The 27,288-nt window shown below is 39.2% G+C and overlaps 1 long non-coding RNA gene across 2 annotated transcripts; it reads right to left on the bottom strand.

Annotated features, from left to right (window-relative positions):
• Positions 1–546: 546 nt before the first annotated feature.
• Positions 547–27,228, bottom strand: LOC142361153 (uncharacterized). Of its 2 annotated transcripts, none has more exons than XR_012763709.1 (6): positions 26,992–27,228; positions 20,665–20,837; positions 18,305–18,665; positions 8,714–8,787; positions 928–1,069; positions 547–791 (listed from the first exon to the last, which is right to left on the bottom strand). It is a non-coding gene; the product is annotated as an uncharacterized LOC142361153 (long non-coding RNA). The 2 variants fall into 2 exon arrangements; XR_012763710.1 differs by having other exon boundaries at positions 18,305–18,474.
• Between the last annotated feature and the right edge of the window lie 60 nt (positions 27,229–27,288).

Raw genomic sequence — 27,288 nt, 5'->3', positions numbered from 1 at the left:
CTCTTTCCCGCGTTCCGCCCCTCCCTTCCTCCCTCCCGCGGCCGAGTCACCGCTTGCCTGGCGGGAGGGCGGCAATGCGGGGCGGTGACAACAACCGCGGCGGCCGTCGTAACCCCGTGATCCGGTACCTCGAACCCCGCCCGCCCGCGGGGCTCTCCCCCCACCCAGGGCCCTGCGCCTGACGAAGCCCCGGAGGGAGAGGGCGCTCCCCGACCCGACCCTCCGCCCTCACGGGCACCGGATCGGGGCGAAGGCTCGGTTCGCCGGCACTGCCGGAGCCCGGGCCGCCTCTGAGGAGGTGTTCAGCCCCGGGGAGCCCCGCCAAAACCGAGTGCGGGGGTGTTGTGTGCGTGTCTGCCGTGCCCCTGCGGTCACAGGCTGCCGGTAGCACCGCACCGCAGAAGCACCGGGCAGGAGCAGCTGCAGCCGGCTGCTCCGGTGGGAGAAGCTGCTGTTCCGCGTCCCCCCGTGCAGCTGCTTTCTCCGGTGCCCCGGTCTCACTTCTGCAGTGCTGGTGCGCCGGAGAGAGTGAGACTGCCCTTGTGTGTATTCTCAAGAGGAAAGCGTGGTCGGTGTTATTAATAAATAGTGTTTGTAACACACAAGCAATAGCTGTGTAAATGGGCCGTTGTGTTAACTTCACGGAGCGCTTGCTGTGCGATCAACGCGGCTTCAGTGCGTCTTTGCTCTGTGTCAGGTGTTTGTGCGCTGGTTGTCCGAGAGCTTTCCAGTCGTAGATGGCACAGGCCATTTGAAAGCAAATGTGGCTTACTCCGCAGAAGAACCAGCATCTTGGTGAGCCATCAGACAAGGATGCGAACAAAAATGTGCAGATACAGTAAGGAAATAATTATATTAAAATGCTTTTCTTTTGGGGTGTGTGTGTGTTTGAAGCATGAAATGGATTTAAAATAATAAAAGGCTTACCTGTGTTTTTACACGCTTCTGCTGTTGTCTGGTTTTCTGCTGTAGTCTTGTGGAAGACAGGAGAAAGGCGACAACCGTTACCTCCTTTGGTAGTAAGAGGAGCGGAGTTCTGCCTCAGCGTTTACTTCCATAGTCTGTATTTCTGCAAGAGAAGAGGGAAAGGTCGCATCTTAATACCTTTGTAGTAGTGAGAACACAAAGGAATGCTCTTTGAAGCCATTTTTTGCATCAGAATGACTTTGGAATAAATGTGGGGAGGGTTAGAGGAACGCAAGGAGTTCTGTGTGAGCCAGTGGACTGTTTCTCTGCCTCCGGAGTCGTCCCAATAGGTATTGGTAACAATGCAGTTCAGTATTTCACCGTGTAGATTGGTCACCCTCAAGCCGTGGGACTTCTGTGGCCGCTTGAGTAGGAGCTGCTGCTGAAATCTGTCCTGTCCCCCGTCGTGTGCTCCCGAGTGCCCCTTGTGCTGGGCCCTGCGATATCTGACTCGGCGGAGTGAGTAGGCTGGAAACTACCCAGATGAATAATACATGGTTAGTTTTTTTAGCTGGATTTGGCTGCAGCTAGTGCTGGGACAAAGGAATGGAGGAGTATGAAGGCAAAGCTGCCAATGGGACTTTTCTTTTTGGTGACATCCCGTTACGATAAGAGCCGAAACCTCAGTTGCGCTTTGAGCATCAGAAGAAACCCGTTTTGTAAAATTAAGTGGGCCTCTGTGGTATCTCGTGGAATTTGTGAAAGGTTTGACTATCCTGCCTGTTGTTCTTCAGTGAAGAAGAGAGTAATGGAGATGAGGGCGTAGCGGATGGCAAAGAATGGTTATCAACACAGTGGAATATGCAAGACAAAGAGCAGGGTGAGGTACTGGCAGTGAGGAAGCAATGTGAAACCTTGAAAGTGAGGGCGAGCGGTTTGAATTTACAGGGGAGAGACAAATTATCTGTCCCTGTGAAAACTGCAGAGAGGGTAGTCACAGGTAATGTGGACTCCCTGCTTCTCTTGTGCTTGATGCCTGATAGTGTTGTGTCCAGGACATAGGCTACGAAAGGAAGGAAAAGGGTGATTGAAAACTTCATTGAATTGTGTTTAGATGTACTGCGAGGAGAAGGGGTTGGGTTGAGCGGTCCAGCATTCAGATTGCAGCTTCACCAGTTTCGGTGCTTTAACTTGCTGTCTGTACCCCAGAGGAAAAGCAAAAGAAGTTACTGGTTGATTTCACACCGGGGAAGGAAAGTCTGTTCAGTTTTGTTTCCTAGCTTTGTTTTGAAAACTCGTCAATATTTACTGTCTCTGATGTAAATAAAAATGCATCAGAAAGTAACAGTTAAGGTATTCAGGTAGAAAAGCTGGCATGTGAAGTGAGCAAAAGTGATTGCATCAGTCAGAGCTGGAAATGAGCTAAAATATTCAGAAATTAAATACAAATGCACCACCACGTTACATCTAGTGAGTCATTTTGCCCTCTTCATACCTGGGTAACCCTTTTATGTATCTGGAACTGAGCTTTTCGTTGAGAACAGATTTGATGTGACTGCTGTGGAGGAGTTATGAGAGGTGTTTTTACTGACAAGTTCTGTAATTCCAATCCCCAAGTCCATGTCCTGTTTGTTGATTTTAAAGTTAGTGAAGATTCTTAGCAGAATCCAGTTTGACCTTGTAGATAATGTAGGCCAGAGATTGCAGTCTGTGATTCCTGGTTTAGCTTTGGAGTGATAAACAGCTTTAAAAGCAGCGCCTGCGATCATTCAGCATACTTTTTAAGATAAGCTATGTGCTAATATTTATTATGAACTGCTTTCCAAATTCAGGACTGATCTGTGTATGCAGATTTCATAAATCTGTAATACAGATTAGAGAGGAGAGATTATTTTCCTCTGGCTGTTGCTAGCTGAGAGTGAAAATTACAGAACAGGTACAGCTTCTCTTTTCACTTCATGCTGCGATTGGGAATATTATCCAGAGGCCGAGCGAGAGATGTGAGTCTGCTCGTAAGATTAGATCTCCAAGACACAATTTGGAATTTACCGCATGGGCTACTTTATAGACTTTGCCCATTTTTTCTCTGAACCAAGTTTGTCATCATTATTCAGTAAAAGTCTTAACCTTTGAGCTGCCTTGTACCTGTTTGGTCTTTAGGATTTTGCTTTTTAAAACCTGCTTGTATCCTATACTTGTGTTTATCGGGAAGCTCCAGCTTTCTGTGATCAGAAACTGCAATTATTCATGTGTCTGGTATTGTGATGCCATTTAGAAATTTGTGGTACTGGACTGTGAGCAGAAGCAGCAAGGAACACTTGCCGTTGCTGGGGTTTCAGACACAGACGTTTTATAGGCTGGGCAGCAGCCTCGAGGGTTGCAACGCTTGTTGTGTTTTGCAGTTATGTCGCACAGCATTTAAAGCAGTTTGATGTTCTGTAATGTTTTTAGTCTTCATGGTTGATTTTGTAGAAATATGCATTGATATACTCCCTGTTCCATTGCAATGGCAGACAATGCTTAAGGTCACGTTAAATGTTAGCAAACTAGATGTGGTTTGTATCTCCTATTTACATGTGGGAGAAGCAGCTATGTTTAATAACACTTCATGGCACTTACTCTTTGAAGACTTCTTTGGATTCTTTTTGATAGTATTGAAATTTTACTGACTAGCAGTTTTTAGAAAAGGCATATTGTGCATATTTTATAAGTAATTTCATTGTATCACAACAATTAGTAATGTGGAGATCAGAGGTGGTGTCAGAATTGAGCAAAAAAAAATAGCATCAGGCATTTTACAGGGAAATACGTAGAGAGAAGTACAAGTTAATGACAGTTATCTGAGAGTCACTGATCCTTACTGTGGTATTGTTTCATTTAGGTTCCCATAGCCATCGTGAAACTATGTGGAAATGGGGTAGTGGAGATGATTCTCCTTCCAAAACACAAGTAAGTATTGAATTAGTATCAAAATAATATTTTCCTAAGTTTCTGACGTAGAGAATCCTTAACTGATGATATACTGGTCGTATCTGTTTGTTCTTTTGTAAACAAGTTGCTTCACTAGTTTTACTGTGACTCAGCTTTAGGACTCTAAAAGATAGGCTGGGTTCTGTCTTCCCGTCTACTTGGTATTTAACCTCCCGTGTGTAACACAGCTGCTCTGTTCCTCTTTGCTACACTTACCTTGCTTTAAGAAAACATCTGTAGGAATTACAGAGGCTTTATCCCAACCGTATTTTTTGTGTGTAGTATGTTCAATATCACTGTTTTATTGCCACTAGGTTCAGTAACACCACTGGTTGTTGCAGTGCAAATCCCATGAATGAGGAAATTCAGTGTTAGATACCTAGGATGCTTTGATGGCTTTGCTATATTTCAAACTAATATTCCTAACCCAGTTTCTAAGATTTATCATTTCATATGTCTATCAAACTTGCTAAACATGGTCTGGTATAGGTACATACAGTATATGTAAAGTTTAGTATTGCACTCTAGTAAGATTTGCTGAGTGTGTTTGAAAAAAACCCCCAAACAAACACCAACCGAAGACTTTTTGCAAAAGCAGTATTGTCTGCACCGTTTTGTTTTTTCAAAGTATACTCAGTGTCTGCAGGCTGCAGGCTCGTGAGATGCAAGAAGCATGTCAGTGACAGATTTGACCCAACAGCTGACCAGTACTGAGCAGCTGGCCGCACAGCTAAAGGAGCTGGTCAGGGAGGAGGATGCTGAGCTTCAAAATAAAGGTCTTCAGTTAAAGGTACTGTGCGTGTGTTTGTGTCAAAAAGATTGTTTTAAAAGATCCATCAGTCCTGTTTATCATGAGCTGTTTTCGTAGATACAGGATTATATTTGGTTACAGCAACTCTAGGAACACAAGAAGCGTTGGTCACATTTAGCTGTTACAGTTCCTGGATGTTACTGCTTTTTGCCGCTGTGTATTCTGTTCCAAAACTGTAACTGGGTTTGGTTATTACAAAGGCAACATGTGTTCCTTGCATGAGCAGATGCACTTAATAATAGCGAGGGACAGACTGGCCTTCCAAGAGCTAGGGGTGCATGGTTGGTTTTGGCTAAATATGGGGAAAACCACCATCCGAATCATTACTGGACACTCAGTGAGATGCCAGCTTACCTCAAAATGAATTTCTGTAGATAATTTTTTATTTCTCCTTCCACTAGAAATGTCTTGTTGTTGTATAATGATCTTATTATTAATGCTACTGTATATTATCCTCTGCTTTTGACTGGCGTTAGGAAGGAAGGAACTAGAAAGAATTTATATCCAATATCCTGAAGACTTGAGGGTTTGTTATTCTTTACACTGTTGATTTTTAAACAGTCATAAGGTTGGTCTGTTTCTTTTGTGCTGTGTAAAAAATGTCTTCTGTGGACACTAACAGCCAAGCATTAGAATCTTGGATTTTTTAAAACTCATAGTCATCTCGCTAAACAAAATGAAATACACATTTGTAGTATTATGAAGATGTCTTTGTTTTTGCATCTAAAGAAAGAAAAATTAAGTCGTCTTGTTAAAAAATCAAGCCCTGAAATTGTATTCCTATCAAAAAATGGAAAAATTTCTAACATTGTAATGCTCTGGACTCCATACAATGATAATAACAGCCATGTGCAGAAAGCTGAAATAATGAAAGGAAGGTTGTTTCATGTGTGCAGACCTGTTGCATGTGACATGATAATGTCCCTTCAGGGGAAAGATTTTTTGGGTAATCACTTCAGATTTCTCTCTCTCTTTTTTTTTTTTTTAATGGAAGAATTGAAGGATGCACTCCTCATGCAGTTGTTCATGTAGCTAATTCAGTCCTTCATGATGTTTGTAGGAGGAAAAGGAATCTGCTAGTGCCAAACTCTCCAAGCTCAGTCTGCACAACAAAACCAAGGCTGCATCATTAACCTCACAATTGGAAGAGCTTAAGAAACAGTTAGCAGAATCAGGAGGCTTAGAGGCAAAAGCAGAACAAAAAAAAGGTAAGCATCCTTATATTTTAAAGCAGACAGAAGTTCTGTAAGGCTGTAGACAGTTTTGCATGCTGGACTCAAATGTAGAACTGAAGTTTAAATTTTGAGCTGCTTCAGATTACGATCAGGGTAGACTGCGTGGGTGCTGTCAGTCCATCTGTGTTATTTCTATTCACTCTTATCTTTCTATAGGAGTTTAGAAAATTGTACATCCCTTTCAAATTATTTTAGTAAAAAAAAAAAAAGTCCTCTCTAATCTTCATCTTCTTAGCAGCTCAAACTTTTAGCAGATGTGAATCAGGAAGAGAAGTTTTTGGAAGAAACGAAAACAAAAAACAACTTGTTAATTTAATGTCCAAGATAAGAAATGGAAATATGAAAATGTCCTTGGTGGCAAAATGTAAATTAAGTGTAGGAATGTCTCATTGAAGTGATCAGTGTTTTACTGTTAAAAAAGATTCTCAGATCTGTTTGTAGTAGCGCAGTGTTGTGAGTAGACTTTGATTTCTTCCAAATAGCATATTTTGACTTCATGCAGCTTCTAAAATAACTTTAGTGAGACTTTAATATTTCTGTGGCATTTGCTTTTGAAAGGTATGCTGAAAGGGAACAGAAACTGATCGGTTTGTTGAAGCCCCTAGGTGTCCTCAAAGACACACCGCTGATTAACAGGCCAAGACAAAGAACAACAGTTTTGTTAAATAATACTTTAAAAAAAAAAAAATGCCAGTGGGGAGCCATTCCTTGATATTATCTGTTCCTTGATGTTACCAAGCTCTCCCAGCTCTCTTGGAAGCTAAATCTCAGATTTTAATGCAGTGTGTCTGACCTCTCAGCATTTGACTTCTGCCATGTGGGACATACTGAGATGAACAGTGTTGTACATAATTTGATGTCTGAGTTTATTTTATCTGTAACAAAAATGCTACTTTTGATCCTGAACGTGACCACATCTGTTCAGTAGCACACAGGGAGTTAGTTTAGATACAGTAAAGAAAGAAAAAGACAAACAGTTGAGACTGTAAAAGCCATTTTGGTGAGCACAGTGTCATCACTCAGATATAAATCTGGGTAGGAGTTTATGCGAATTTATTCTAAATATCGTTAGTGAGAGTCCAAAAATTATATCTGGTTCTTATAAAAATTGTGAGATAGCTGACAAAGGCACATTGGAGGTAGAATAGAGGTTTTTGTGGAGGAGGCAGCTAGGTTTCAAAGCTGCCATTTGGCCTTAATTGATAGGAACTTGCTAGAAATGAACATGGTCAGTGCAATCTTTTAGAAATTAGAAGCCTCAGAACAATGGCATCCAAAAAAGAAAGGTGAAGATCTGTGATATTAAACAAAAATGAACGGTACCGTGCTTCTCATTTAAAGTTTGCTATTGTGGAATTGAGACAAATTTTCTGGAAGTTGGAGGTTTATCCGCATGCACCGCTGATATCAGTAATCACTGACTGATTAGTGTATTTGTGGCAGCAAAATTCAGACTTGAGATAGCATACATGATCTTGCTGTACCATTAGTTAGACAGTTCAGTGTACTTCTATACCTTTGTAGACTGGTTTCATATTTACTTTCTATGTGTTTTTAGGTACGTGTCTTTCAAAATATTATCCAGGAAAAGGAAAAGGAACTGGAAGCACAGAGAGAAAAGCATGAGCAGGAGCTCTTTAAATTAGCTGGCAAATCTGATGCAAGTGCTGACCTAGAACAGGTAGGCTGCTTTGGAAACTCAGTAGCTTGCTTTGCTTTGGTTAGACATGGCAATTTGGAATCATGTGATTACTAACCTCTGCGGCACAGTTCAGACGCCTGGTTGGGAAAATAAAGAGAAGTCTTTTTCCTTCTCTTCTGGAAGTCTGAAATCCTTTGCTGATTGCTTGCTTGTTTGTGGTTTTTTTTGCTAGCTACTAAAGGCCTTGAAACAGAAGCTCCATGAAAAGAAACATAGTAAAAGGCAACATGATTTTCATTATTCTTTGTTAGGGGGGCTTTGTCAGAAGGTCCTGAAACAGATTTTGTTACTACTAGCATAAGTGTCCCTCTTCTTACATCCCTCAAGTTTCTTTTCTGTAAATGTGTGTGTATTATTATTTTTCTGTGTATATATACACACAGTTTTATAGAAAAAAACCTGCAAATACATAAAAATTAATTAATAACTTAATATTTATTTATATATATACAATCTAAACACTAGATATTAATTTGATATATATTGATATTGTAAAAATATTCAGTGGAGGCACCAAAGGAACAGTGAAGTAAATATTTATCAGGAAGGTTATTTTTAGAATTTCCTGATTGACGAGTTACTATGATAATTTGTAAACCTTACTTTCACTAAATGATACAACTGATCTCTTACTCAAACTCCTTCAGGTTCGGTGCATTTCTCATAGTTCTTTTATCTGTTAAGTTGCACATATATAAAAAAGAATTAATGATTTTAAGATGAAAGACAACCTCATATGTTAATTATTATTTGAGAATCTTGTAACAAAGCCTTTCAATACAGGTAACGTTTGGTGTAGATGAAGAAGGGCAGCTATTGAGGGCGGTACAGGTGTGTTCTGCCTCCTCCAAAATACTAGTTTATTTTCATCAGAGGTGACAAGTTTGCCATGTTTGTCCTATTTGCTGTTGAGTCTGGATACATGTTCTGCTTTTGGTTTTTGGTTGCTGTTGCCAGATTTTTTTTTTGTGGTTTTATTTTTGAATTGGTGCAGTGTATCTGGCTGGAGTAGGAGATGTGCACTGTGTTTTTAAAAAAAACAAAACAAAAAAACAAACCAAACAAAAAAAAAAAAACAAAACCACAAACCTGTGTGAATGAAGCTTGCTTCCTTTTTTTTTTCTCCACTATCCCCCATATGCAGGTTTTTGCATTCCTTCAACCTTAAAAAACAGGCAAAAAAAAATTGCAAGTTTGGTACTGTCTTCAAACCAATGAGGAAAGTATTTTTTCAAAGCAGTAGCTTCCCCTCTTAAGAGAAGTAAGCTGCCTTAACACAGTATGAGTGTGTGTGTTGCTTTGGGTGTACAGCAGTTCTCCTTCATTTCATGCTATCATAGCATTGCTGAAGGAGGTATTTCTGCAAGGTGAGTTGCATCTATTTGAACTAACATCACATCTGAGCTTCTGGTGTTAGTGTTGTATTCTGCCCTGATAATCTCCTAATGTGCTATAATAATGGTCTCTGTTACCACATAGGATGTAAATCTCCTGAAGAGTCAGATTTTCAAGACTCCAGTTATCTTGTGCTGTTCTGGGTGTTGGTATGTGATAATCCACTTCACTATTATTTTGTTGCAGAATGAAAATGAGCGTTTGCAAACTCAGCTTGCCCAATTACGCAACCAACAAACGCGAGATAAGGAAAAGCATCAAATTCTGATCTCTGGCTTGAATGAACAGCTTAAAGGGTAAAATGAAGGTTCTTTACAACTCTCTGTAGGATTAGCTTTCTTTGTTTTAAGCTTGAACTTCTGATGAGAAGTATGATCTCTTAAAACACTTGAAAAGTGTTGGTTGATCCTGCTTCAGGTTGCAGTAATCTTATTTTTGTACTTGCAAGTGTAAATGGAAAGTGTAAAAATAACTATTTTTTTAGGAACCTAGTTTGGGCTGAGAAGTCTACAAAGCTTAAAGCGAGCTTTGTGTTCAAAATATCTAAATATGTATTTTCTTCTTAGATTAAGTGACAGAAATAGCTTCCTTGAAACTTCACTTGGAGAAAAAGAACAAAAGCTGTTGAACAAGACAGAAAAACTAGAACAAATTGAAACTTTGAGGAAACTGCTTCCAGAAAAGGATCTTCTGAACAAAGAGCTTGGTGAAAAGTTTGTGCATACTGAGCAAAAAGTAAGTTAAAGTTATGTTAAATAGTATTTATTAGAACTGGTGAGCATTAGCTGTAAGTTCCTATTTGTGTCGCAGCAGCAATATTGCTGTTTTCTGTATCTGAAGGGTTTTGCGCTTTCTTTACAGTTTTATTCGCTTCATGTAGTTGCTTTAAGTTGGATGTAAGGATTTCTTAGACACATCACAGAGTTTTGCATGAAAGTAGTTATGTTTTATTGGGTTGCTAAGTTATCTTCATTTATTAATTTCAAAACATTAACTCCAGTGTTACATAAATTTAATATTATAACTCTAACGTCACAATTTTAATACAATTCTATACATTTCTATCACATTGACTTTTATTTTTAATACTAAACTGAATGAAGCCTTAAAGAAATGCAGTGTTTATGATAAAGTGGAGAACACTGAGCAGAAAACAGTCATCAGTGACCTAACAGAAAAAGTTGCTACACTGAAGGAAAAGGTAACCAACTCATTAAAATAAAGTAAGAGAAGAAATTTTATGTTCTTTTAACATGGCCCATCTAAATGTCAGCAAAATAACAGCATTAGCTGTGAAAAATTTCATACACTAAACTTTCTGTGTGCTAAAACAGTCCACAGAATAACGTGGTTATCTTGTGGCTATACGGTTGGGTACAGATTGATTACCTTAGATACCTGTTCTACCTGTGGAGTGTAACTCCCCTTCTCCCTCTAATGTATGTTTGAAGTATTCTGGTAACATTATTTTCTTGATGTTTAGACTTTGAAACAAGATGACGTGGTAGAATCGATGCAGCTGGATCTGGACCAGACAAATGAAGAGCTTGACAAATTGAATACGAGCCATTTAGAGGAAAGATCTCAACTTATTCAAGACCTCCAGAAACACGAAAGAGAAATTGATAATGTTGAAGAAGCACTGGCAGAAAAAGATAGGGAGGTGTCTGTCCTGTCTTCGAATATGACAAAATATTCTGAACAGGTTATCGTCCTGAAGCGTCAAGTGCAATGCAAAGAGGAAGAAATACAAGGGATGGAAGAGGCTTTATCAAAGGCTGAAAGGGAAACTCGTTTACTGAAAGAAGTACAAACAGCTGATGTTAGAGATGCAAGCCTGAAGATACCTGTCCTTTCTGAGCAAAGTAATACAATGAGACTAGAACTAGAAAGAGTTAGAGGTGAGAATGAAGCTAAAACCAAAGAGAATGAGGAAAGAAAGGAGGAAAGCAGTGAGACCAGCAGGAGAATTAAGGAGGTCCTTTCTGAAATGAAAGCCACTGACGTCCTATACCATAACGTACTTGCAAAGTGTAAGTCAGAAGTTACTGTGCCGAAAGAAATAATGAGTAAATCACCTAAAAAGCTACAAGAAACTAAGGATACAAAGAAAAAGACCTGAATATTTGAAATCTCAGCTTGAGGAAAACAATGCTCTAAAGGAAAAATGGGACAATTTGCTTAAAGAGAAACAGACTACAGCACAAACACTTGAAAATGAGTTAAAATCAATTAAAGATTCATACTACAAACTAGTTTTGGAAAATGCTAAAAAAGATGAAGAGTTGGCTGAGTTATCTAGGAAGCATATAGAACATACTGAACATCAGGAAACAATTAACAAAGAATTACAGGAGAAACAAGAGTTAATTATTTCGTTAGAGCAGAAGCTTGGGGTTTTGGAGCAGCAAAATGAAGAGACGAAACTTAAATTAACTGGAGATCTGAAAGCCAGAAAGGAAAGCAAGGAAGAGATGAAGAGACAGACAAATCTAATTTCTCAGCTCGAAAGTCAGGTACACGAACTAACTTTTTGTTGTGCTGATTCAATACTTCAGTCACCAGTTCAGCATTTCAGTACCTTTAGCCAAGCCCTCATACACATCTGTAAGCTTATTCCTTTGTCATCTCTTAACTTCTAAAAAGTTTTCCTGTACTGTCTTGGCTATCCAGGAACAATCAATTTTTGCCAATTAATACCCTAAAATATCATATTCCTTGCCTTGTGCTAGCTGCAGTGCTGTGTCAGACCTTTCCCTTAGTCATTTCTGCATGTTGAGTCTGCAGAAAGCTAACCTGACAGAAGAGCAAATCATTTTCTGCTGACTTACTGTGCCGAGTCCCCCGAGTACAGGAGCTGCTGCAAGAGAGACAGCGGCAGGCAGGAGCTGGGTAGCTTTACGCTGCCAGTTACTGCACATTGCTCAGCAACATACACAGTCTTTGCTGAGCAATTTGCTGAACTTCAAACTGAAGTAATTCCACTAAGCGCTACTTCAAGTTCGGCTAACAAGCAACTCTGTTGCTGAGATACTATCTCAACCAATAACCACCTCAGTTGCTAATGATGAAGTATTTGTGCCTTTGGCCTCCAGCCAGTCTAATCTGATTTTTAAAACGCTTTCTTAAAATTACTGCAGCTTTCTGGAAGTCACAAGAAAACCATGGGCATAAATTATGAATATGGCTTTCAATATGCTTTTCCACACCTACAACTCCAATTACTTTGTGAAAAATGTATGAATTTGCTAGCAGCTTGTTCTTTTATTCCAGTCATCCATCACAAATATGAAAGGACATAAAACAACATAACATGTGTAGCGTTTCTGATAACTTTTTAATGTTGGTTCATATTTCGTTTGGAAGGAAGGTTTGCCATGTTTGAATTTTTCTTTACATCATCATCATGCTGTTAAAATAATGTCTAATACAAAATATTCCTGTTATTCCTACTGCATAATATTTGACATTGAGGGAGTTACTTCAAAAAGAAATGAAACAAGAACTGGCAACAGAGTAAACAAACCTAAGTAGAAGGGAGCAATAATCATGTAACAGGAGTTACTGTCCAGAGCTTCTGTACACACCACTCTTCTTTACAGAGTTTATGGATGTTGCATTTGGTAATAATTGCAGTTTTTACTCCTATTCATAAAATTCAAAATACCAGTGTTGCTGTTAAAGCAGTCACAGAGTTTACCATACACAGATGCACAGGTAACCAGTTTCAGTAAGGAAGTATTTTGATCTTTACTTCAGCACAAAGGTTACAAATGACAGCATGTTATCTGACAGTGCAGTGAAAAATGTGATAACTCATTGTACCTGCAGCCTGCAGAATGAGAAGAAACAGTTGTGCAAGGTAAATCCTTTACAGTGCTGTGATTAGAACCCTAAAATCTTTCATATACATAAAATGCATAATCAGAGCATTTGTCTAGCCTGATTTGATTGCCATTTTTACTTTTGTATCTAAATGTTGTGACTTACAACCACCACCAGATGACAGTGTTCAAGAAGATGATGACTGTGCCTCTACAGAGTCAATGTCAGTATTCTAAACGCAAAACTATACCAACAGTGGGATGCAATTACATTCAGGTCAGGGAACTGACAAAACCCAAAGTTTCTACATCAGCTGTATAATCCTTCCGTGTACAAAGCATGGGCTGCTCTAAGTAACTTGCTGGATACCAAATATTAAATTTCTTTACCACGTGGCTGACTTCATGGTTGCTTAGCAAACCATCTATTTGCTGTCTATTTGTGTATTCGTATATTCACCTGTGGTGCCCAGATATTGGTCTGACCTCAGTGAAGGTAAAACTGAGCAAAAAGATTCATTACTAGCCATTTGAATAAAGACAGTGAGTGACCCGAGGGAAAAGTCAGATAAGGCTATGAAAAGAGCAAGGGGAAGGTCTGAGAAAGCTAGCCTAAAGGCTGCGGTTGTTCACAGAATGTTAGGGGACAAGACAAGAGGAATTAGCTCACTTCAGAGTGAGGAAAAGCTAACAGGCATTACTGCTTTGCGCCTTGGGAGGGAAAGGAAGCTCTCTGCTCTAGCGGGAAAGTTGTTCAGAGATCATATTTCATGCCACTCACCTCTCCTTCTGAAAGTACTAAGTGCAGGCTCCGGCACTGAAGACTACTAAGAAACTGCAGTAAACTGGCTCACTAGTTCAGGCTGCAGGAAGAAGAAGATTATTTGGATTTATTCAGCTAAAAGACCATGAGCCATCTTTTTGTGAATGAGAATATAAGACATGGATAGATTCAGAAGCGAGTGACAGGATTTGATCCTGCAAGAGTCTTTCCTAAAACAAGAATCTTCATTTTATCACTACCTTGTTAAATGGCATTTCCTTTCTGCTTTGTCTCAAGGACCAAAACCTTTCTCCTAACTTCCATTTCACTTTAATTGTCCTGTAAAAGCCCTGGATGCCACAGAAAGGGAGCCAATGATGCTATAAAACAACAGATTCTTTATATCAACAGTGATGTCAGTCACGAGTTTGATTTTAAATTAGCTTGCAGCAGACTCTCCACTTGACTACTTTCATTCTTATTTCTGTAATCACAATATTAAAAAAAACCAAACACAAAAACAGCAACAAATCTATATGGGCAAGAACCCTCAATCTAAAATGAGAAAAGAACTTGCTCCTGAGGGGAGAGCCGCTTCACAGCAGAAGAGTGGGCTGGTTTCAAGGAGCCCAGGGTTCTATGCCAGCCCTCCAAGTGCCCTGCCCGCTCACCCTGGGGAAGCTATTTTGCATCTTGGTGCTTCTTTTGGCATTGCAATCAAGAACAGTGATGCTACCCAATTTCCTGCAAACACATGGTTAGTTTTCCTCTTTGCTTGCTGATAGAAAGGGCAAAGGAATGACTGCTTATTTAGATGATTTTTAAGAATACTGAGATACACATTCATAAGACAATTATCTCCCTGCTGGGATTTTTCTGATTCTATGATAATATTTTCCCCTGAAGCACTGCCATTAAGAAACGACAAATGATTTTGCTTAATCATTTCTAGCCAGCAGGGCTAAGAATACATGCGAAGATCTTGAGACACTGAGGTTATTCAATCGGGAAGAGCTAAAACAATTCATTTAATTGGTGTGATCCCTTTAGCTAAAGTGCAGAACATCTAAAACCACATCACTGGAGATGCTACACCCAGCAGAATTCACTGCTGAGGAAAGTCACAGAGTCATAGCATGACAGATTCTTAAAGAGGTGTACTGAATAACATTTGCAACTATCAAGGTAAGGACCTATTTCAAGGAGAATCAGGAAGTATTTTTCCCAATTACAATACTGCATAATTTGACTGTCATTCAGAGAAACAATCACTTCCCTTCTGCAGTATCAAATTTATGAAACTGATGGATGCAGAACATAGAAAATAATGATTTAGGAATAATTATACTACTTCCCTGTATCACAGTTTCTAAAATCTACAAAACAGAACAAACACATATTTTTGTTCTGCGGTTATGCAAAGCCATTACATATAAAAGCACAAAGACAATGGTTATATGTAGCTACAGCTATCAATTCATGCTTGAAATCAGGACATGTGAAGGTTATGAACATAACTGATATCTAAAAACACTCAACCAATTTCAGATCAGGAATTTGTCAGCATTTAAGATAATAACTGATACTGCTATACTGTTGCTTGAGTATTGTCGTACTCAAACTTCCCTACTACTCTTCAAATATTTTGGAGGGAAGTGTTTCTCATCCTCCTTAACTCCTTTTTCTAGCTCCCACTATTTACTACAAGCTTTGCCACCCACTGAGTAGGGTGGAATCTCTGGTTGAAGAGACCCAAGGGCTTCAGGCCTGAAATTCTTTTCATGTCTGACCTACTTGTTAATGACAGGCCCATGGGGCGCTTCTACATAAAGAAGAGTAACTTACTTTTCAGTTGAAAATAGTGACTACTTCATCACCTCCACTGAGCCACTACAGGAGCAGAGTTATTATTCAGTATTCATTTGCATACATGATATCTGGCTGTCTTTTAAATGCTTTAGAAACAAATGCTTGGTAGGTCTGATGGTATGCCCATAAAATAAACAAAAGTCATTTTACAGGTGAGAAAGCGAGTTCTGGAAAACTGAAGATACTGCACAGCAATTTGGTGGTGGATATGGGATTGAAACGTGGACCATTTGATACTGTTCACAGATTTATCATTTAAAATATTTTTAACCCTGTGGTCTAGAAGACATCCTTACTTAACTGCATATACACATAGTGAAGAGAGATGCTCCACTTGTTGTATTCTCATGCTATTTCATCGTCTGTAGGAGCTCACCAGTAAGGCTAACGTTCCCTTTTTATTATCCCCCCCCCTTGTCTGCAAAGAAGTACTGCCAATGCAGAATCTTGAGATGTGAAACATTGTGACTTGAGAAAACTATTATTCAAAAGGAACCAATTACCAAACTGCTCAGAATGATCCCACTAACTATGTGATTTTGCATCTGCATCTGGTAACGTGCACTATTTCAAATTAAACTAAAATTCTAAACATCAGGTTGTTCTCTCTTAGACCTTGCTCACCTTATTTTGTCACTTTGATTCCACATACTTCTCTCACACACATGAAGTTTTTCCCTGCTTATTTTGAAAAAGCCAGAGACACTGGGTTTGGCTTAACAAATACCAGGTACAGCTCACAGCGTAGTTACATTTAATTATTAATATAAAATATACCTTCTTGATTTACTAATATAAAAGATTCCTTATTGCATTTTAATATAAAATATTTCTTATTGAATTTTTAATACAAAATATTCCTTATTGATGTGTGTATCTATTAAAATGGACCACTTACCTTCTAAATGGCAAAATACCAGTTTTCCAACTATCCAAAATAAACTCTGATGCCTGTAATGGAAGTACTACAATGTTGCATTTACAGAGAACAAAAAAAAGCTTCAAAAAAATGCTATCACCACAAAACAGGGACAAGTCTTCACACAGTTACTTCCTCTGGTAATTTGCTTCAAACCACCGGCTCTGAATGGGGAGGGGGTGTTAACCTAAGAGTTGCAATTACGCAGTTCAATTTATAGTAAATGAAATATGAACTCAAACTATTATATCAGGAAAAAACTGAGCTGACATCAACTTGTCCTCCAGCACCTGAACCTTCATTTGGAATTACACCGGTGGGATGTAAGACAAAAGAGATGCTGAGTTGGGGGGGCCTGTCTCAGTATTAAACTGCAATCAGTGTCTTTGGGTCAGATGGTGGTCATAACCTGAAGGTTCAGCTCTAGAAAGATACTAGCAATTTTACAAGTTTGTTTGGTACTACAACACAAAGCAAACTAGCTTGGCATAAGAAGAGCAAGACAACCGTGTCATCTGTTACTCTGTCTGGCTAAATTAAAGGATTTCAGGCAGTTTGATTTTTATTTCCAACACTGCCAGATCCTTCTTATGAAACCAGGAGCCATATTGTGATTTAGCAGCAATTTGCATGCAACCAAAGAAACTCAAGAGTTATGATGCAAGTCACTGTTTACTAAAGAGTTTACAGTATCATTTTTACTCTGTGAAACTTTTCTATTAAACGCATGTGATAATACTTATTCACAGAAGTGTTACACTGAATTATTTACCAGAGATGAAGCCCAGACCTTGTGCTCAGGCAGGGGGGCCTGCTGTGGATACTTGGGTCAGAATACACAGAACTCATGCAAACGCTGAGATGTAATTCTATCTCCTACCTGTAATGACTAGCATAGAGACATGTTATTTACTCTTTGATTTCCAAGCGTAAACTGTCATGTATTGATCTTCTATTATCCTACCTTATTCAGCTGATCCCTGTAACTATCCAAAATACCAAGACATGTTATTTCTACATCATGTAGCTCCCTAGATCTCCATTCAATTCATTCTTCAATATAAACTGCCGCAATCCAAAGCATGAAGATAATCTTGCAGTTAGGACACACAGAGAAGAGAAAAAGCCCATTATGGTCAGAAAAAGTGTTGCAAACAGTTAAAGTTTCATATTTGTACTATAAATATGCACTCAAATACTTAGAAACAAGGCATAACTTCCTTTTGGCTCTGTTCAGATACTGTAAGAAAGATAACTCTTCACTTGCTGTCAAAATGCATTAACCACCGTCATGCTATTATGTAATTCTTCTTCAAAGTGTACTCTTAACAGTTTGCCTTGAAAATGTTTCATGCAGTATTTTCTCATCTTCCTCCATGTATTAAAAGTAACTTTAAGTTAATCTAATTAAGAATAATATGAAGGTCCATACATTCATTAATTTTATTGTTCAAAATATTCTTCTAGATATTTAATTCTTTATAGTCTAGTGGTCCCAACTTTTGCTAGTCCATTAGGGACAATACTAAGCAAGTAACATACTGCAGGTAAGATCAAATTTTGTTCTTGCCAACCTCTGTTACAACCTTTTAATTTCTTATAGCTATGAACAATGTCAGAAAGTCTCATAATATATTGCCCACAAGCCATGTGGGGCTTGGGGTCTTCTGGTGTAGTCCATTTGGCATGTGCTCAAGCAGGAGCCACACAGGAAGGTTAGGTATAGGGAGGCAACTGTGGACTATTATGAAATAACAAACCACCGTGAACGAGGCTGCTTTAGCTTCTGTGGTGTCAATAAGCTGAAGTACACACTGCCTACTTATAAAACATTCTCTTGTTGCCATCACCGTACACCCTGCAAAACAGCCATGAAGATATTGAGCAGTTTTGGAAGCAACTTCTCTTACCTAAGCAGCCTGAAATACTTCAGAATCAAGGTAGTACTTCTCTGGAGTTCAAAGAAGAAATTGCTGCTTCAGCAACAATACTTCGTCTTCAAAAGCAAAACTGGAAAAGCAGACTTCATACAGGTAAACATAGTGGTTGCTCAACACGAGCCTCAGAGCAAAGAGGTGGACTGCAAACACAACACAGAGCAGAGACACGGGTACACAAACAGTCCTCAAACCACTCTTTGTCCACAAGCGAATAAAATTCCTGAATTTTAAGTTCAAAGATTTGCACTTTTTGAATGCAGTTTTGTCTTTTTTTTTTTAGCACTGAATTACATACAAATAAATCCAGTTGCATCATTTATGCTGAGACACCCTAGGAAGACAAAAGCAGAAAGGATCGAGTCAAAAGCTTTGTTATATGGTGAAAAGGAAACAATGAAGGAGAGTTCCCATATGCTTATTTAAGAAGATTACCAGTGCAGACAAGAAATATAACTCTTACGAAATAAACTCCATTAATGAAAACTAGTAATTTTACTTCTAGTTAGTGAAACTAATTTCATTTTTGCTGGAGTCGAAGAACTTTATTGCTTTGTTAGTTTAGTCTGACATTAAGACTGCTCAAAAATAAAGGCTGCTCAAAGACAGAAATACCGAAAGCACAGAAAACTTTGCCTCCAATATTTCCAGAGAATATGATTTTTAGGAGCGGAGGGAAAAGAATGTAAATACCGAATACACTTAAAAGGCTTGCTGACTGAAATGAAATGCTTTCTTTAAGAATCAGAAACATATCAGGTACATTAGTCAATGCAGAAAATATTTCTAGTTTTTAAATCAAAACCAAGAATTGTTTGCTTTTTAACATCATCTTACGGACTACTGTGTTTTAAATAACTAAGTATGTTTTTGTTTGTTGACATATTTGGAAACGGGGAAATACTGCAAATATAAACCATTAACAGTATTCAAAACATGGGACTCAAAATCAGCCCTCACCGTGCAAATACTGAAGAGACAAAAGATCAGAAAATGGCATAGCTGTAGAGATAATAGTGCAGTATATTATATTATATATGAGAAATGAGAGCAGTGGAGCTGCCTAGTGGTAAGGATACAAGTATCAGGTTTGCGATCCTGACCTTCTGAGCGCTTTTATTACAGCAACCTGCAGCAAGAGCCTGCTCCCTGCCAGCGAGAGGCTGCAAACGGCAGCAGCTTTCATCAGCTGGTCACGGATAACAGCTTATACTTCTGCACCTACTTCTCTCTCTTCTTAGCTTTACTATGCCCCTGCAAACGCCACTCTGCTGCCTCCTCTGTGCTAAAGCAAAGGGTTCTCAGAGCTGGGTTTCGGCCAGCTGCCTGGCTTCGGGTGGAGAGCAGCTGCTTCGGAGGTGGCCAGCCAGTACCGGCCTTGCACCCTCACGCTCACTGCGGGGACACTGGGAGCCCGCGGTGGGGAGGGCAGGCCGCTGTGCCTCCCACCGGCTGCTGACCTCGTACAGACTGAGCACCGTGCCAGCCGTGGGCTGCCATCAGGGCAGCTGGGAGAGCCACTGGCGTCACATTCCAGGCCGTACGTTGGGCTCTAAACTTTTATTTGTCATTATCAAGGGAAAGATTTCAAATTTAAAGCCTCTGGGTTGTTTTACAAAATCTCCAAAAGTGAAACTCCCATCGTAACCTAGCACGGTCAAGGCCAATGAATGTAAAATAGTTTAGTTCAGTTTTGCCCTTTACTCTTATATTAAGTTGGCAAAAAATTAGAGCCAGTAAGTAAAATAATGGCATCTAAGAAAAGCTGAGATGAATTTCAGTTCAGTGTCGTCTTTACAACTTTTTTCTTGATCCCAATAATTTCTTAGGTAACGTTTTACAGAACATCTCCTGGTAGCCTTTCTGGATGCTACTCCTTTAAATCTGACAAAGATGAACAAGTACAACCCTCAAATAGCTAATCTGAAATAAGATAGTTTTTACCGCTTCTCCTCATCCAGCATGAACGTTTCTTTTTTTTTTCCTCCTTTTTCTTTTCTGTGAGGAAGAGGTGTGCATGTTTTAACAGTGACAACATATTATGGTTAACAAGCCATTTTCTTCCTCTTCTAGGTTATATTCCAGGCATTACTTCCACACTTACCGGTGACAGATTATAAGGGACGCAACTATTATGTAGTTTCAAGCAACTAAGCTTCAGTTGTATCGACCCAGATCTTTATGTTTAGATACCAGTTACCATCCCACTGGTTATGTTTGGTATCACCTTTTACAAGCAACCCAGCCAAACGTCCCCTCCATAACATACGAAAACAGCTAAATGCAGAGGCAGAACTGGTTGTTCTGAATATGAACACGGCTGTCTTGCTTACCAGGAATTGAGAACTGTGGTATTTCCCTCAGGAAACAGGCAAAGCTTGAAAAGTCAGCACACATCTTACTTATACTGGTCTGGTGGCTATTTAAATTTCTTCTCAGAGGATTTGAAGTAAAGCAGACGCGGAGAGCTGGGAGAATACTGTGACATCTTAGGTGAAGGAGTAACCTAACCACATAAAATGGTTATTTAAGTAATTGCTTCTCATTAGACACTGCAACCCTTTTGAGATTCCATTTAGCCTGGTTTTAATATTTGATTTATTAGTACTTGATGTTCTGTTTTATATATACATATTGCACATATGTGTATTTTATATATATATAAACAAAAGTTACAGTTTCTGTTGGCGATCCAAAGGATTCTGAAATTGGATTAACCCATTCTGTTTTCATTAATAAATTCTAAAAGTATTTGTTTTCAGCCTTAGGTAATCAAAGAATCTGATGTCTATAACAAAGTAGGAAAACTAAGCTGTTGCGTAAAAGCTTAAGGTGTGGTTCAAAGTCTAGCCTTGCTCTGAAAAATTACTGTAAAAACAGTATGAAAAAATCCGTATTTGTTGTGCCTTGGTTCTGACACCAGAAATGTTCTTTGTAGTCATGTGAAGAGTCTGGGTTTTTTTGGGGTGGATTTTTTGTTTGTTGTTCCCCCCAAAACTGCCAGGCCCTCAAACACAACCTTGGCTTCTGTAGTCACCGAGCGTTATTTCTTGCTCATGTCTCACTTCCTGTAACAAAAGTTCTCCCCGCCAAACAGTGTCCTCATTACAGTTGTGTAATCCCTTTTTTTAAAAGTGATGCCCTTGGTGACACCTGTGCAAGCTGAGCTGAGGTTGCATAAGTAACCAACTGGCTCTCTTAACTGGATGCTAATAAACAAGTCTGCACAAGAAACTATAATCCAGTTTGTGTGTGCTCCCTCTCTTTTTTAGCCGAGTTGGTCAGAATAGTTACTAAGTGTACAAAATATTCAGACGAGGATCATCACAAAAGTTACTGGATCTCCTTACGAATGCTACAGAAATGTTGAGCAAGACTGTCAGGTCACTTCAGGATTAAATCATGCCTGGAAGTAGAATTTCCCAGTACACATTTGGAGTGACAACTGCTTGCTTTTATGCTGCTTTTACATTTGCTCAGTCTAGAAACAATAGAAGACAGATTCTTTCTCTTGCATCATCTATAACTTTGTTTACTCTGTTTCAATTGGTTTGACTTTTGCTAATACAATTCAGGAAGCCTCACAGAGTTGCGCAGGTATCATCCATAGGTGTAATTTAGGACGTCCCTTAACAATCATGATTATTTGTATGTTCATCTTAAAAATTGCTGAAAAAAAGACAAAACAAAACTTTAGAAATTGCAAATAATTTTTTCTTGTTTATGTATCAAATACAGAATTCTACAATCTTAATGTTGGGTTTTTTTAGATCAGAACTGCACACTACATACAGAAGCATAAAAACTTGCTTTTTACTCCTGGGTCACAAAGGCTATGCTGCCATAATCCTCAGAAGATTCAACATGAAGTGCATAGAGAGGTAAATTTGCTAAAAAATCTAAGAAAAACATAGGAGTACATACTAAAAGATCCACGTGTTTACTCACTTATGCTTAATATAGCCACTGCTCATTAGTTTCGCAAACTTACAACTATGTAAGAGTGAGGTGATTTCTTCTATGTGGCTTGTGTGTCATCAGTAAAATCAGCTAGCATTTACACAATCTCTTTTGGGGGATATATAACACACAGAGAATATATCATGACTTCAGTCTGAGTTTTCAAGAATTATATCTAGAGTAGGAAATTGTCCGTATTTCTACATGTATCAAACAGAATGTAAAGACAGTTAGAAGTACACCTATCAGGTCTGTAAGGATGACGATAGTTGGAACTTTAGTTGGCCCTACAGTGGAATAATAATGAAAAGCTTTATATGAAAATTAAATATACTATGTATAAGATAAAAACCTTCAAATTTTAAAGTAAAATTTAAATTTTTAAAATCATTTTCAGAATATAGCTTCACTTCATTAAAAAAAAAGGTTTCTCACAAACTCTCAACCCACAAACCTTGTTAAGATATTTCATGATTTATCTACATCTAAATGGGGTCGATCATAATAATGCCAGTATCTTCCCCTTATTTCTTATTTAACGAACTGATCTTTGGGTACTGTTCAGAGCACTCCAGTGCTTAAAATTTTACTGTATAAAAGTGGATACTAATCCATAGCAATTACAAAAAATCTGCCTATAAACACATTCTAAATAGAAAACACAATATTCTAGTGCTTACCTTATCTCTAAAAGACTTTAAAAAAAAACACGAAAAAACCCCCACTAGAACAGTGAAAATAAAAATCTAGAAAGTGGGTAGCATTCTGTTTTCAATTGTTTGGTCAATTAACAAATCTGTGTTACAACAGATGTTTTCTACAAAAGATTGCATTTACTTGAATATGTAGATTTCTGAGAAAACACTGGAAGATAAATTTTTCAGTTAGCCCTACCCACAGCTATTCAACAGACAGTCTAACCTTTTCCCTGCTGAGGATGCAATGGATCTGAACCAGAACTCATGCAATTCTACCAAGTAAGAGTTGTGGGTGTTAATCCCCATCAAAATGCATCGTATGTGAATAATTCCTACTGTGCCCTACGGATTTCTGCACTATTAAACGTAAATGAGGTAAAGGGAGAAACTAAATCTCACTGATTCTGCAGTTACCTAGCACTACCAGAAATCTTGTAGTCCATATTAACTCTTACAAGACAGCTCTGAAATGTGCACATCCCCACAACAAAACAGCCAGGAATTTTGAATGTTTGGTTTTTTTCACTACTTGCTAAATGTCATACGTATGCAAAAACCCTATAGAGAAAGCCTGATAATAGTCCCTCAGTACTTCAATGAATTCTACAAAAGATGTAAATAAAGAATTTCATGATTATGTTCAGCATACAGTCTACATTCTGCCTTATAACTATTTCAAACATTCTCTTTAAAGTTTTGTTTCCCATCATTTACATTTAAGTCATACAACCCTTTGCTTATTGCTTTGAATGTAACTGAAAATCAACATTACTTTGAATAATGACAAGTGCTTCAACAGAGCTGATACTCTTAATAATTTTAAAGATTTTTTTGACTGTGCCATGGGATTACTCTTTTTTTTTTCTGTATCTATTTGGTTTTCCAGTAATTACAAACATATTTTACTAGTCTAGTAACTGAATTATAAACTGCCCTGTGTCTGTTTATGTAACTTCTACTTTTAACTTATGGTAGAAACTGTCTGATTGCTATGGTTCCCCAGACCTTATATTTTGTAGATATATTCTGGGTCCTAATAATTTCCCAAATTAAAAAATTGCTGCAGAGATCACATGCAAAAGGTCCTTCAAAGAAGGCAATGCATCTTTGTTTTTTTCTTCTTTTCCTCTTGAATTTTTAAAAAATATATAAATGCTGAGATTGAAAACATATATTTAATATATATTAGTGTCTGTGTATCTGATCACAAAAATGTATCTTAGCAGAAATTAAACTCTTAACAAAAGGCAGGGGAGGACAGGACTGAAGGGGCCTGGCAGAAGCCTGCTGTAATCACATCCGATGACTGTTTTGAAAAACCAAACAAACAAACAAGCAAAAGTTGCTCCTTGCATTACAAAAGGGGTTTGCACTTATTTTACAGTATAGCCACACAAAGTTTATTTATCACCTGTTACAAAGGAGTAGTATAACACCCTTTTTGTGGTGAAAGAAGGAACAAACAGTTACTAACATCAGTGGGAATCTCCAAAAGAGGATCTACTACAGCTGGGGAAAAAATGTGTGTTCAATTGTGCCAAATGAATTGTTGAGTGATGGTATCTGAACTGAGGAGACGGAAACTACAGGAAAGGAAGGGGACAAAATGGCAAGGAGAGAAATAAGTGGATGGAAGTGGCTGGAACTTGTTAAAATGCTACGTTTAACCAATCAGTCTCCATCAGTAAACCAATCTACCAGTTAAACTAATAGCTGGAAGTTATTCTTTCTATAATGGGGAGGCTGAGGGGGGGGGGGAAGAGAGAGAGAGAAAGAGAAAGAAAGAAAGAAGAATAGGAAGGACACTGAAGGGAAAATGTCATAGAATGACATCAGGGATTAAGTTAGACTGTAATCCTACATGTGTGCCATCATTATTACATTCTTAATCAGAAGCTGCAATAATCACAAAACAAAAGCTTCATAGGAAGATTAGAAATATTAAAGAGAGGGACAAAAGAAGATATTCAAAACTGCACAAATAGCAAACATTTCACAGGAAAACATATTTTTCTCTCATGGAAGTTGTTTCAGTAACAAAGTATCTTTAAAACTATACAAACTATTGCAGGAAGTTGACATTGGTGAAAGTATTCCATACAACTGACTTACAGATTCATCCTAGATATACTTTCTCAAATGACCATTGCTCTAGAAAGAACTAAGATTTCACCCATAGAATGCCTCAACTGAGTAAAACAGTTTTAGAGAGAGATTTCCAGAGAAAAGGGAAAGGAGAGAGTGAATCAGCACGTTCAATTACATATGACAAGGAATCTATACTAACCTATTGTGTGAAAAGACAACAGTGAAGAGGATATATATTCCAAGGCAGATGCAGTGATACTTCGTTCATGCATGTAGTTTTAGCAGAAACTCATTCTTAAAAAAAGCAAGTTTTATAGTAGCTTCAGTAAATATTTGTTTAAGGCAGCTTCATAAATAATTATGTAATTTGTAACTGCAGCCATTTCACAGAAAAAGTTCAAATGTAACTTTCATTTTCTGGCTTCTAATTAAAGGTTTATAATGAAGCTGTATATAACTTAACTGTTTAACTACTCATTAATGATGCTGAACTCAGAATTGCTACTGTGACATCCTGTACCACTGCCTGTAGTAGCTGCTCTGCGTATACACTGCACTGCACACCGCTTTTCAGTCAAGTAAACAATTGCTTTTTCAAGCCACAAAAATGCATGTCTGCTCTAAAGGAGACGTGCGTTTTGCTGCATCATTAAAGAAAAATGTGCACCCTATGATATCAAAAGACTAAACATATGCAAACACCAACACTTCATCGGAGAAAAATGTACAAACAATTGAAAACATTTTTCCCATTTAAATATCAATACATTAACATAGACTCATCCCACACAGACCTGGGACATCCCACACTTCATAAGATTACACACAAACCCTCCACTCAAGAGGGAATGAAAGACTTCTCCCACGAGCTAAATAAAACCTCAGCAAAGAGCCCTTCTGCAAGAATAAACTCCAAATAAAAATGTAGTTTTTAAGCCAGTACTTTTTTTTTGTCTTTCCTACTGATGTTCCAAGAGCAACTTTCTACTTCATCTTCCTGCGGTGAGATCATCATCTATTACTACAGAAATTGATGTGATGTTAAAAATAAGCATGGTGAGGATCAAGAGAGGAAAGAGATTGAGACAGTATAGGGTTTCTCAGATAGAAAGTTATAAAATACTAATGAAACTCATGGAAGTTGCTTTACGTCTGCTGTAATAGATTTAATTCACTTGCATGTCTTTTTTTTTTTTTTTTTACTTTATGCACGTCCACTTGAGTTTATTTTAGTAAGACAACGTTTGACCTCTGCCAAGGGCTCTGGTGAACGCTCTCGAGTCCTACCACTAGTCTCATCATTTGAATGGTGCTTTTTCATTCCCACGCGATTTCTAACATACGAAATGCCATCTCCTGCAGACCTCAGATCATCTCTCCGTTCTTACCCACACCCTGCGCTTACTGACAGAGGTGTTGAAAAGCAAAAGGCTACAGATCTGATCCCAAGCCTGCTTCCCGGCAGAGTCACGTCGATACTTTCATGAACGTTGGTTAGCTCTTTGTGTATAAATTGGAATACAGTTAGTGGCACAGTCAGTTCTTTCTTTTCTATACGTTATCTTTAGGGACTCTGATGCTTGCCTATATTTAACTTTTGACAGTACGGAAGTCCAGTGGCGTTCGGGCCAGCAGGAGATAAGGCGCAAACGCTTGCACAGGGTTTTCACCCATCAAGCCAGCCTGGCACCCGTCCACGTAAACCTTCCGCCACCCTCCGGCGCGGCCTGCCAGCTGGAAGCGGCGGGAGCGGGACGCCTCGCCGGGCCCGGCCGCGGCTGCAGGCGGCTGGAGGCGGCGGGCTGCCGGGGCCCTCCGCCGGGCCGCTCCCCGGGGAAGGCCGCTCCATTAAAAACAAACCCCGGCTAAAAAAAACCGAGAAGCAAAACGCACGGGAGACGGTCGCAGACCTACCTCTCCCCGCCACAGCGGCCGGTCAGCCGGCCCGGGGCGGAGAGCTGCTCTCCTCACAGGGCGCGGCCTCCCCGCCTTCGCTGCCCGCTGAGGGAAAGGGAAGCGGGGGGGAGAGGAGGGCGCTTCTCCTCCGGGCAGCGCATTAACGCCGGGAGCCGGCCGCCGCCTCACCGGTCCCGAGCTGCCCGGGCGCCTGGGGACACCGGCACCGAGGGCCGGGAGCCCACCGGCCCCGCGGCCGCGCCCGCCCCGCTCTGCGCATGCGCGCCCACCGCCCCTCGCCCGCTTCCCCCGCGG

This window comes from Opisthocomus hoazin, chromosome 4 (genome assembly GCF_030867145.1).
Source record: "Opisthocomus hoazin isolate bOpiHoa1 chromosome 4, bOpiHoa1.hap1, whole genome shotgun sequence".
NCBI lineage: Eukaryota > Metazoa > Chordata > Aves > Opisthocomiformes > Opisthocomidae > Opisthocomus > Opisthocomus hoazin.
Note: the sequence above shows the minus strand (reverse complement) of the source record. Positions and strands in the feature narration are given on the sequence as shown.